The sequence below is a fragment of the Bombus huntii genome, chromosome 15, assembly GCF_024542735.1.
Source record: "Bombus huntii isolate Logan2020A chromosome 15, iyBomHunt1.1, whole genome shotgun sequence".
Taxonomy (NCBI): domain Eukaryota; kingdom Metazoa; phylum Arthropoda; class Insecta; order Hymenoptera; family Apidae; genus Bombus; species Bombus huntii.
The window spans coordinates 3,350,854-3,364,868 of NC_066252.1; the positions used below are offsets into that span (position 1 = coordinate 3,350,854).

Consider the following 14,015-nt stretch of genomic DNA (forward strand, 5'->3'; position numbering starts at 1 on the left):
ATCCACTGGACATACTTTCGCCATTCTTCACGAAGATTACCATCCGCTAGATACGTTATCAAGTGTAATATTTTAATTCCGTTTCGATTTCCACGGTACGGTTCGCCTCGAGAGGATTGATGGCCTGATGATTCGCTTGGAACGCGTCCATGGAAACCAAACGTGAACGATCGCGAGAATCGAGATCGTTTAATTCTTGGTATTTGTCATTGGATTTCTTGATACATACAATTTTCTGTGTTTTGAACGCAATGTAATATGAAACTTTAAATATTTTTTAAACAGAACGTTTAGAAAAAAAATTATGTTAATTGAGATTTTTAACGATCAGGTTTGTGATTTTCTATGAGCAAATTTTTTGAAGTATTTTGTGATCAATTAACCCTTTCAATATCAATTAATAGTATGAAAAAATCTAAAATAACATTGTCAATGGATTTTATATACAGCTAATCAAGCGAATTTATTGTATTTTTGTGGAAATGAGTTTAACGAAGACGCAAATGGAAAAGAAGGCACTTCTTGCGAATTGTAACAAGATTTTAGGGAGAACAGCTTATAAAAGATTGTACACGACACTGTGTACACAAAAAAGTTGAATTAGTAGTGCCGAGATTCTTCTTTTATCGACTATCAGAGTAGTAAAACACAAAGGATGACATATCTGCTATCTCGGTAACTCTCGTTACAATCTTTATTACATAATTTTATACAAGGCGAGTAACACGGTAATATAGATCAAGTTACGAGGCAAAGATACAGGGCATAACGAGATAGATAGCTATATCTTCCTGTAAATACCCTAATCCTTTTGCGTTTATTAACAAGGTTATAATTTTCAGTAATTTACTTTTACATAAAGATCGATACACTTCCTTTTAACAACGCTGTCGATGCTATTTTCGATAGCACTCTATCACAAAATATGTGAATGATATTAAAAAATATAATAATTCACTTGAGAATATTCATAAAGTTAAAACATATAAAATAAAGAAATACAGCTATGTGCTTTTGTCATGCTTAATACGAAAAGGTATATTTGAAAATATGAATATGAGAAATTTTATGAAAATGTGAAAAGGTACTTAAATTTAATGTATGACAAAGTACATTAAAGATTCATTTAAAGATACGAAAATATGATAAAATATATTTGGAAAATTAAAAAATGGCAGAGATGTTCTGTTTTCTGGTAACTATGATTGAAGAAATTTTGTTTTAGTTATGAATAGTTATGAATAATAAATGATAATAGTATTAGCGACAGAAATGTTTTTTAATTAATTACAGACCGTTCTTGCTTACCAACAACCATTATGGTTAGTGAAAATATTTCCTCAGAATATTTGGTTACTAATAAGTATTATCGATAACAAATAAATGTTTTAGACGCTTTAGATCATCGTCATTAGTACTAAGCATCAATTATCAGTAACTACTCACCAATGTTAATAAAATTTGGCGGTGGTCAAAAGAATTAATTTCCTTTACCAAAATTGGTTACTAAAATCAGTAACCAGAAAGTGTTTTACGTAACACGTTGTATATAATTAAAAACAATTTTCGTCAATGATAACTATTACCAGTAAACAGAAATGCTTTAAACATCTGCGTTGATCATACATAACCAGAATTTTAAATTAATTTACAAATTGATATCTTTTAATTATTTCATCCTTTGAAAAATTTCTTTAAGGTTTAGTACTCTTCTATCTTCTATTTACGCAAAATTTGATTTTTTCTCCACGATGTTTCTCGTAAAGATTTAAAACACAACTGATATTTGTTCGTCATTGCTGAAAAATCAACAAACAAACATATCAAGGTCTTCTTACGATCGCAAGAAATGGCGCGTCTCAAATACCAGCAGCCCGGTAATCTCTACTCAAGCAGACACCAAAAATCCTCTTAGACCTATCATCGAACCCCTAACAGAGACATTACAACCACCGTCATCCCCTCGATTCCACCACTCAAGCGCAGCCCTCGACGCGAAATAATGCTCGAAAGCAAGCGTGTTTCGCGAGGGGTTAGGACAAGCTGTGGCACGAGGGCACGTGTGACACGCGACTATGTAAACGTGATACGCGTAAGACGCGTAACACACACACGCGGGCGCACACGTATGAAAACGTGTCACAATGGTGTTCTCCAAGCCTAACTTCCGTCATGCTCAATACATGACCTTAGCCCTGGAAACTGGTGATTAATATCGCGGGTCACGTAAGTCCTTAAGTCGGGATCACGAAAGGGTGAAAGTTACGATTCACCGCGTGCCTGAAATGCCTTTTCATTCTTACAGAGGAAAGTTAAAAAGAGGTTAGAAAAAAAGGAGTGGAATGGAATAAAAGAGGAAGGCTAAGAGAAAGGGTCGTTTCCCATAAAACCCGGCCACTGTATTCAGGTCACGAATTTATGGTACCGTGAAGCTTCAAACGGAAGAACCGCCTTTTTGTAAGAAAAATTTTATTTTTCCGTGATATTAAATTAGGAAAATGATTTTATCGCTCTACGTAAGACCTTTCATCCGATTGTTGTCCGTATAGGATTAAAAGTTTATGATATTTTTGTTCGTTTCTTTCGGCTCTCTTAAAAGGCGATATTTTTCATGAATAAATAAAATAACGGTTAATAGCATCAGTGGATGTTAAATGTGATCTCAAATACTACATTTTCATAGAATTCCATGCATGCCAGTTTGTCAGGCTGAATTTCTTTGAAACTAAATCGCATCGTGGAAAATATCTTTATAAAATTTACAAAGGATAACTGGATTTACCATATAACTTAACATTAGAAAGATTTTTAGGAAATGAACCCAAGGACATCCATTTTCTATATTTTGCACGAAAATGTTTAATGAAACGCAGGAAATTCGAATTCTAAATTTCAGATCGAATCTGGTGCCATTTACGAGAGAGAAAAATATGTAAAATGCGGTCATGCGACACATCTGAGTAACAGTTGCGTGTAAATTTGTTGCGTGGACTTTCACGCAATGTAGCTTAAATAATATTTGCAATTTCTCTAATTAGAAGAATTTTTTAATAGTCCCTTTCTCGCATCTTTCACATTTTCGTGGCTGACTCAGCCCGAAAGAGTAATTAAATTTCGCTAAAAGGAATGTAAACGTTTGTTAAAAAATAATACGATTGATAAAGAAGTGAGAAAGCTTATCTGACATTTTTTAATGGATCTCAGTTAAAAGTCGTCGTATTATGGGTCACCTAATGAAATTTCATTCTCAGGGTTGTCGTCTGTGCGCAGTGGATTCGTTTGGAAGAGGTAAATGTTTGTTGAATGTGTTGACAGGTTTATCTTCGAATCTTTGAAACGGTTTAAGTGAAAGAAGTTCGCGTAAAATCACAAAACGACAGTGTTGCTAATGGCACTGCCGTTTACGAGTGTTTGCACATTCTTTAAAGAAGTATTTGTCATTCGGATGAATTAACGCGAAACGAGTGTGACAGGGATTAATGGAATTATGTACATATCGAGGAGATGTTGACTATGTAATAGTCAAGAAGTATTTGACATCTCGAATTCTTCAACACATTCCTTACCAAATCAAGATAAACGAACTTTTAGAATAACCCAAATTCATTTTCTTGTTTCTGTGATTTTATTCTTCCTATTTTTTTTCTTTTTTTTTTTTTTTGATTATAAATATCACATTTAGCAGGGGTTATTTGGCATATCTTAAAAAACGAGCGATATACATATAAATATAAAGGAGAGTCATTTAATATTAAAAGGACTAGTGGAACCATTTCGATCCATTGATAAATTGACACAGTTATTGCTTTTACTACAACCATAATCACCCCGCAACATTTTTGACTTTAAGAGAAGATGAGTATTTTTACTTATGTTTTGTTCGAGATACTGATATATTCTTAAGTAACTATTTTCAATATATAAGAGATAATTTTTTAAGATAAATTTTAGTTGTTTTGATGACTAGAATGGATTCTTCAAAAACGTCACACGTAATTATAAATATAACAGCACGAGCTCTGAGTCGGAGCTACTTTTATACGTGCACATATATATACTTGTGAAGACCATAATTCTGTAAAATACAACCAGATTTTCTAACAGAGGTATCACATGGTATATTTATCGATCCTTATTTTATCTGTAACAGCTTTGTTACACTCTGGAGAAAAGCGCATGCATCGAAGCGAGCAACTGTTTGAGAGGAATACTGTGTACAAATTGTCTTTAAACAGAGACTATTCTTCGTCGTCTGTTCTATCGAAGGAACTTCACCAACTCCATATCAACTTTCAAACTTTCTGTCGCGATCGACAAAATCCTATCTTAGCATACACCAATTCCTTCTTACTGCAATTCCAGAAACAAAATTGCGCAGAATCGATCTTATAATTGTAGCAAAGATCCAGCATCTTTCAACCTCTTTGAAGATAAAATACCGATGTTATGACTTTAAAATTCTAAATTTCTAGATAAAATATAACAATATTACAAAATTCTCATTGAAAAATTAATCCGATCTTTATTATCTTAATTAATTCTCTATTTATTAGATTTCTCTATTTATTAAAAATTAATGCTACAAACGTCTATCTTATTTATTTCTATATTTTATCATTGTACTTTATTATGATAATAGTATTATCATATCATATTACCTATATAATTTATAAGAATATTTAATTATAAAATATTCTATCATTATACACATGACATTTTAGCCATCCTACACGCTATCAAGTGAAATACATGTGACAGTGAAAAATATAACAATACCTTGCCATAGTAAGAAATTTCTGGCTGCCACTGTGTATCTCGACTAAAAATAATATTTTTGAGAAATTGCCTTTCAAGTGACCAATATTATAAAGCTCTTCATACTTCCACTTTATTCGCTATATAAACATTAATAATCGCCTTATCCAACGTTTCTCAGCAATGATACGAGCATCGATATAGGATAAGCAGTGGCTGGAACGAACAGAAACAAGAAAGTACGGGGGAAACGCGTTTTATCCGCATTTTCGTTCACAGGACTAAACGTACGAGTACACGAGCAATATTTACAGTGCGATCTATAGCGAACAGCGTAAACGTTTGCCAATGGATTAGCAAAATCTAGCCAGTCATGGTTGTACAGCACTGTGAGTGAAGAAAGAGAGCGATGGATCCCTTTCCGTGACGCGTTAAACGGCAAGTCACGCCCTTGACGATTTATACGTCTATGTTACATTTTGCAAATTAGTCGCTTAACTTGATTAAAATACCTTTGCGTAATCGCAGAATCGTTGAAGTACGCGGTGAGTGTTTTAGATTGGCATAGGAGTAATTTCACGCGAACTTTGGATTCTTGGGACTCTAGAGAGCGTAGAGAGTGTCGATGGTAATTTAACTAAAACGACAATTTTTATATATGAGAATGTCCGATGCTTTTTAGAAAGTAGATTATTAGATTGTTACTTGATAAGATCATTAGATCGGATTATTTCCGCTTAATTACATTACTGAATTTGGGTTATTGTTTAGCAATTAAATTATCATAGGATGAAATTATTTCGATCTTTAGTTATTATTAATAAATTCTATACAGCATTAATTAGATTAAATTGTAATTTGTCCATTTAGTTTGCTAGATTATTATTAAATTATTATTATCGGAATGATTGGTATTTCCTAACTAAATTACTACTATTTTATGCTTATCTTGTAACCTACTTTATTCCCAATGAGCGTAGAAATTTTGTTTAGTAAAACACGTTGCACTTTCCAAAATTGGAATAACATAAATATAATCGTATCTACTTTAATAGATAATGATAATAATAATAATAATCGTAAAGTAGTACTTTAACGTCATAACTAAAACTTGAAGATCAAAGTCAACCTAAGATCACGCAAACACTGGCAACTTCGAAAAAAGGAGGAAGAAAATTGAATTATATACTTCCAACAACAAAAGAATAGTTCTCTTATCGAAAATAAAACTCTGTTCACCAATAACATACGAAAAGAATCCAGTCTCGAATTTCGAAAATGTCAACTCTTAATCCATCACTCTGTGAGAAGTTTCGGCTGTTTGGAAAGATTTCCGTTCGAGTTCCCTCGAACTGTTAAAAATTATTAAAATACAGAAGCAATAGGAGGGGGTTGTTGTACAGATATGCATACACGTACCCAGAGGGGAGAGAAGGTGCAGAGGGTTGCGTGGGGATGTGGAATGCGGGGTAAAACCAGATCAATACGGACGAAAGCATACCACGGTCGCGAACCTGCGACACATAAACCAGGAAAAAGGACAAAGTCGAACAGACAGACCGACAGACGGACGCAGGACATCAGAAAACCGTGTTACCTACATGTAAGATGTTCAATGATAATAAATTATACCCATTTCGATGAACAAATACGATGAATAAATTTCATACTTACTCTCGATATTTCAATTTCACGATATGTTTCGTTTATATATTATTATTAATTATTATTATATATTTGTTTACATTATATATTAAGTTAATCCTTTCACGTATATGTAACATTGTAAGAAGAAGGTGGATGTCTATAGGGAATTTAAATATGCAAGAGATGTATAGAATACACATAGTATTGAAAAATATAGAAAATACCCAAGGTAATGCATTTATTATGATACTTAATCGATCGAACATGTGCCATTTCTTATATTTCTTTAGCCGCATTCATAAATGTATGAAATTGCAAAATCATACTTGCATGAATACAGTTGAGGGAATGTAACGTAAATGATATGCAATCTAAAATACAACTAAACAGTGGAATCGAAGCGAAAGTTTGTTTCACCTGTTTTATTATTTTAACGAATATTGTACTTTGGAAACATATGCATTATGTGTATTTTCGCCACATTTTGTGTTTCCTATAAATATACAAAAATTCGCAGCCTAATTAACTATACGGTAAATGTATTTAATTTCGGTAAAACTGATCTTAAATCTTAGTATATTTATATATTATGTCCTCTTTACATAACCGTCTGGATAATGCATTCCTATTATTAATAATTAATGAAAGGTAACTTTTTTCAAACGCGAGAGAAAAAATTCGTTTGTGAAAAAATTAACAGGGAATATTTAGGTGCAGTTGTTTTGTTGCTGTGTACAATAAATTTTGTGTCGTATAGTATTTTTGTACATAATACTGGACTTTAGGTTTTAGTTTTGTGTGCGATACAGTATTTTAGTTTTTCGTTGAGGATTTAGTCAGACTAAGGTGCATTGTCAACTAAAAGTTTGGAATTGCTGCGTGGTCCCAACTGGTTCGTTGAACTCAAACTAAAAGGATGAAAATTTTTGATACGCCAGAAAACTTATTAGTTAAGCTTCTATGGAAGCAAAGTAAATCTCAAATTGTAACAACTACGTAGATTTAGTAAACGCTTAAAATACTTGAAAATTAGGAGAATCATTAGAACCATAAATGAAATTGATTATTGTGGATCAAATTAGAAATCTAGCATATTGTAATTTAATAAATGTGTAATTGTGAGTAACATTTAGTACCAATAGAAAAAGGAGATAAAATCAAATATCTATTGTATTAGATTAGTACAAACCAAATTTAATAATGTAATGTAATGTAATGTCACTAGTTAGATAATGTCATTAATTATATATGTCTAACACGTTCATTAGCAAAATTATCAAAGATAACAGCAATTTACGTAACGCAGTTTATGCGATTATTTCAATGCTACAGAATTCTATATTCCGATGAATGATTTAGTCAACGACGATATTCCATGACATTTACAGCCATCTTTTTCAATTTCACAAATATTACGAGGCGTATAAGACGAGTGGGAAATCTTTCAATAATAGAACAAACCAAGCAAGAACATATATCTCCGCTTACTATAATGCTGCTGAAAGTACGTACAAGTTTTCAACACTTATCGAGTAATAACGAATGAACTTGTCTTCTTCTACATATGAATCACAGTTCGAGAAACTTTTCCTGTATTTTTCACCGAATCAATTCCAGTTGGAAATCATGCCTTTTGCAGGATATGTCATAAGCAAAATAATCCTCAGATTAGAAAGACTTCAGAACTTTAAATTATATGTAGGGTGTCTTATAACTAGCGAATCAATGAGATAGGCGGGGATTCTATATGAAGATATAAATTGAAAATATAGAATAATACTTTCTTCATATTATGATCTTGTTAGATTGTATATTTTGCAAAATTTTATTTATATATTATATATTTTTTTAAATTAAAGACTAACATTATTAACGGCTCTTTCTACTTATATTTATTGTTCATTGTATTAGCTAATGGAGAGTATGTAAGATGATATAACAGTAATTTTTATTTCTCTATAATAAAGGAAATTTAATTTCGTACAAAAATTTAATATAGTTGTGTACTCAACAGAATGGAAGATATTGTAAATAGTTATTAAGATAGTAAAACTTATCAAGTGTAAATATTTCATTGCAGTATGCCATTTAAATTGTCTGTGAGTTTTTAGTATAGAGAAATTAAATTAAATTAATTATCAATTATAAATTACCTGTGACTTGAATTAGATTATTAAAACATAATATGAGTACAGTAAAATATGAACTGAATTATTATTCATTGAATTATATTTATATAGAAAATCATGAATTACTAAAACGAATAATATATTATAATATTTCATAGAATACCATAGCGTGGATTAATGTAACATATTGTTGTTGCAATATTTTTTATTACATTCCTATACTTATTTTCACGATATTTCCAAACGTATCTTTATTATACAAACTATCTTCGTATTTGTATAGCATTGTCTCGCGCTTTTCATCATGTTTAAGCTCAAACTTTTAACATACACGAGCTACTAAGTGCGAAAACAACGCGGAGATAAAAAGTTTGAAAATCGAGTTTCCCTCCTTTACTATGCGGAGGTATTACATCCCCGAGCGTTAATTTCTGCAGCATTTTCTAACGCAAGGGAAAATTATCTTTTATCCACTTTGTTCCTAGAAATTCTTGTATACTCCCATAAATATCTGTTACATAGGTTATGCTTGCGCAAATGTTCCGTAAACTGATCATTTAAGGCTAATAACATCAAATTTGCAACAGCAATGTGAGAACCAGAATTTACTAATTTGTTAAAGTATTTGCGCTATATTACTTTGGCTCGTATTTTTCACAAACCATGAATCTTAGAAAAGATTCCAAAGTTTTGAGCGACAGCGTTTGTGTATATTGATTAGTAGACTGTATTATTTTTATAAATTTATGGGAAATTAGAAAGTGCGAAATTATGTAGAATGCGCATTAAATGTAGAATGGTATTAAAAAATGTATAAAATATTTAAAGTATAGTGCTATAACATTTAGTGAGTGATACTTTCTATAACATTTAGTAAGTAAAACCAATTTCTATTGAATTGAAAACCATCTTCTTTTTTTAATTATGTTCTTAAAAATATGAAGTTTAATCCAATGTTCGCATTGCCTTGTAATTTCTATGTACATTTTCAGATTTGTCTAGAATTTTACCGACATAATCACATTCAAAAAATTTTGTATAACACACATAATATATCCACGTATGTTTTCTACGATAAATGTTCAAATACTTTCGCGTGCCATTTTATATGAATGTTCATTGCCAGTAATTGAGTTTCGAGTATTAGAGATACGTGGAAGAAGCAAGAATGCTTGAGATTAGAATAAAAGAATATTGCATGGCCATCCCAGGTTTCGACTAGACGTGGATGAATACATCCTGAGTACGTCTGCGTAGTTTGTCTGAAGTGGATGAAGGAGAGTTTAAAATGAAGAAAGAACGTACAGATGTAGCTATTCTAGAAAGAAAAGAGTGAATGTCTCAAGATGTTTCGTATTGTGTAAAATGGGCTTCTATAAAGTATCTCTTATTCTAATGAATTTTTTATTTTATAATAAACGATTATTTATAAACGATAATTTAATTTATTGTTCTTTTAATAAAATCGCTTTTGCACAGCCTCTCCACATTTTGTATTGATTAAAACAGATAAATTAAAACAGTCGATTGATTATCATTTTGTATAATATTAAAACCGTTCTATTGTTCATCTCTTTTTCAGAGACAACGCAAATTCCTACAATTCTCCAATATACACATTGCCTTCTTTAAAACGAAGAAAATGCAGCCAATGGATGGCTTTAATTTAACGATCTGCCCCGAATTCTATAGGTACACACTGTTCTCTATTAGACCATTCGATTTATTTTGCTTGAGGTAGCGACTATCTTTTACGATTTCTCGATCCACTGGCGTTTACGACCTGTCAATGGCTAATAAACGATCGTAAAATGATCGACAACGTTCACGACACTGGTTCACAAAGAATGAGGGAGCGTAAATCCAGCGGAGCATTTTTATTTCCGTCTATGTACCTTCGGGGCTCCGATGGCTACAGCTGTACATTGTGCTAATATAGCCGCAAAGGTCAGTTACTCGATTAATCATGTACCATCCACGGAAATACACCAGCACCATCGGCCGAATGCCTATAGCATGGCGTGAAATGTATAAACATTTATCGATTCGCATCAGCTGGCTACCTGGCTTCTTACTCTCGCGCCCAGTTGTCATTCGTTTTATCTCACTGGTTTCCTCTTCGTCGATTTTTCAATATTTTCTCATTTTACGTGATCGAATAGCATCGACGATCTCGTGGAAATTTGATACTACTGTACGTACTGTATGTACCTTTTGGTTTGTGAATTTATATTAGAAACGATGGATTTTGATCGAGTGGAATAGTTTGCTTTTCTGTTTGATAGACGAGAAGAAAAATGTCCTTTTCTTTACATGAAAATTTCATTTGTACTTGGTTAGTGAGGTTTCTTTTTCTCTATGGAAAGTGAAATTTCTTTCTAAGATTTTTAAATCGACTGACATTTTTAGTTTAGAATTGATATTGCCATGTCTTTAGAATTTCTAATGTGACATGTTTAATTAAATAACGAGGTGATACAATGACAAATTTTTGTAGAAACTTTGAAACTCTGTGAAATATTCTCCTCACTTTTTGCGCGGTGAGTGAGAAGAAAAATAGCTTTTCTTTCGTGGTTGAAAGAGGTTTTCTTCTTTCCCAGCTTTTTGGGAGTCTGAATGTGATATTTCTGCTTTAGAATGGCTACTGTGATGTTTTTAGAACTTTTAGTACGATGCATTTAATTAAATAATACAATTACATGTACGAATTTTTCCAGGAATTGTTTCCCAAGAATTCCACTCTGCGGAAAATTTCCTTTTCTTTTGTGGTTCGTTGAAATGGATTTTTCAATTGTGGTTTATTCACTTAAAAATGTTTATTATCACTTTTTTTTAGAAATGCTTATAATACCGTCTATTGAACTAAATAATAAAATTAAATCTAAAGAGTTTCTTAAGAAGTACACAATATTTCAATTCTTATAATGTTTAGTATAAAACCTTTTTCAGAATTGTTCAACTCTAATAATGTCGAGTTCAGAACTTTTTCTCAGAATTTTTCAATCAATTTTTTCCTTCAGAACTGTCTTAAACTAATAATAAATTGTATAAATATAAATTCCACGAAATACATACAATACAAAGAGATTGACAATGCAGAAATTTGTATAATTCTACGCGTAACATTTTAGTAGTAAATTGGATATCTCGAATAGTAGAAAGAAATGTACAATTCCCGTATCTTTATACTTGCAAACAACTGTAGTCACACGAAGAGAAAAGTTGCTCAAACAAACTGTTACAAATTAAAAAGAAAGTCTCAACTACATTTATCCACCATACTTATCCTAAAAGTATCGTTATGCGCACGTTACATCCCAGGATTTATACGAAACATAGAAATGAAAAAAGTGACTCATGAAACGTTAAATGATGAAACGTCCTTCGATGACCGAGGTCATCGCCTATAGCCTAATTATGCCACATATGGATTCGCTTTACGATAACAACTGATTTTATAGATTATTTGCGCTACCAAACGACGCACAATTTTCCATAGTTCGCGGTATAGGCTCAAAACAATACACCTGCTGTTTTTTAACATACTACACATCTGTCGTTAAAATCTTCCTAAAAATTGTAATATAAGTCGCAGAACGAATATTTATGGGAATCGAAAATTTAGATAAGATTTAGACTTAATTTTGAAATTTAAATGAGAGAAAATAACAATTCGAAATTTGTATGTATAATAATCTGTAAAAGAAATAAAAATCTGTAAAATAGTTTACCATTTTTATTTAGTATCATCGAACCATGAGAGTTTCGTTTAAGATACTTATTTAATTTTACATAGGGTATTTTTATCTTGCATTCTGTATTTTACGTGATAAAAGCTGTCGGTAATATTCAAATTAACATTTAATTAGCTCCGGTATCGGTAATTATTAATTAAACTGCGGATGTTTCTGCATTTATGGGATTACAATAATTTAGGTAAGTTTTAAGTGATTAAATTTTAAAGACATTAAAAATTGTATACAATATTAAAGACATAAAATTATATAGTCTAACCTATTATCGTGTCCAATTATCGTGTGTTAGGTAAATACTTGTGACGTAATGATACTAGTGGTGGATTAAATATCCTAAACTCAAGTAATCTAATTTAAATATAAGTCAAATGATTGTAGTCATCTACGGCCCATAATATCTACTAAGGATTAAATACCACTGCTAGGTCTTAATAAATTCAAAATATTTTATAAAAATGTTTTACAAATTGACAAGAAAATTCCATTTCCATTAAGTTTTAATTTTCTAGACGCCAAGAATTACCTCGCGTTACTTTTACTTCTTCAAACTTAAAAATAAGATATTGCGAATTAAAAGAGTCTCGGATATTTTATACAAATATCTTCGCTTTATAAATAGTTTCATCGTCGTAAGTCTGCAATTTCTGAGGCACCAACAATTACCTTCTGTCATCTTTATTTCTCAGAAATAAAAAATAAGAAATTTCAAGTATCGAATAATTCACGAATATAACACACTTTGCGTAACTACGAAACTAACATCACATTTTTCGTAAATATCAAACTCACTTGCAACCAGTTCAGCGCGAAACCCAATAAATCGAGCTTCTGAAACACCCTATATTCCTCTAGCGTGTAATATCGTATAATATCCGAACCTAACCTAAACCCAATAAATTGCGTTTCTCAACCACCCTACAATCCTCTAGCGTATAACATCGCCCACTTTTCACCCTCTACGAGTAACAAAACCTCTTGCTTCCCAAAGCAAACAAACCTGGTAACAAAAAGAGAGAGCGAGTATCGTGCGACAAAAATCGTGTTTACCGGCAACGATATCCATCAGGCGGGAGAAAATGAACGTCCGGCAGTGCTGTAATCGATTCGAGCGTGTTTCAACGATCGGGAACGCACGTGCTGCGCTGAATAAAGCGTGCTCATCAATCGCTGTCGTGACAAATTACGCGACTTTATCAACAGATTTCGCCGGTGAAAAAGCGCTCGATCCACGCTGCCTCTCGCGCTATTTAACGCCGAGACATTTCGCGTCCCTTCTTTCGTTTCTTCAAAATACCAAGGTTCATCCCTTGATCGGATGGCCAATTTCAGCCACGTGGTTTCGTATGTGTCGTTTATGTAAATATCAATCGCTACATGCGTGTGATCGTTTTATACAGCGTGCCCTCGTCATAGCGATCGTTATACGGCTCCCCTGGTGTTCCTCAAAACGTTGCAGACACATTGAAAGCGACAAACAAAGCGCATTTACGTGTACGCGTACGTACGCTGTGGAAGGGGGATGAAATTTAGGGATCGAAGAGTGGCAGAGCTGAACAAAATGACTTTTCCCTTCTTCACGTTTGGTGAGAGAAAGTTAATTTGTTTCTTGTGTTAAAATTTTGTGGATACTTATTGGTTCTGTAAGCTACTTAGTAGAATGATTAATAAGGGATTGCTCAGGTTAAATCTTTCTCAATCGAAGTTAGTTCGATCTAGAGACTGGATAGAA

At 32.3% G+C, this 14,015-nt stretch overlaps 2 protein-coding genes across 13 annotated transcripts in view; both read right to left on the reverse strand.

Moving 5' to 3' along the window:
• Nucleotides 1-14,015, reverse strand: part of LOC126873748 (uncharacterized) — a 327,994-nt gene that overhangs the window by 152,130 nt on the left and 161,849 nt on the right. The window lies entirely within an intron of this gene.
• The window catches only part of LOC126873706 (potassium/sodium hyperpolarization-activated cyclic nucleotide-gated channel 3), a 212,211-nt gene that overhangs the window by 139,807 nt on the left and 58,389 nt on the right, over nucleotides 1-14,015 (reverse strand). The gene's annotated exons all lie outside the window — the stretch shown is intronic.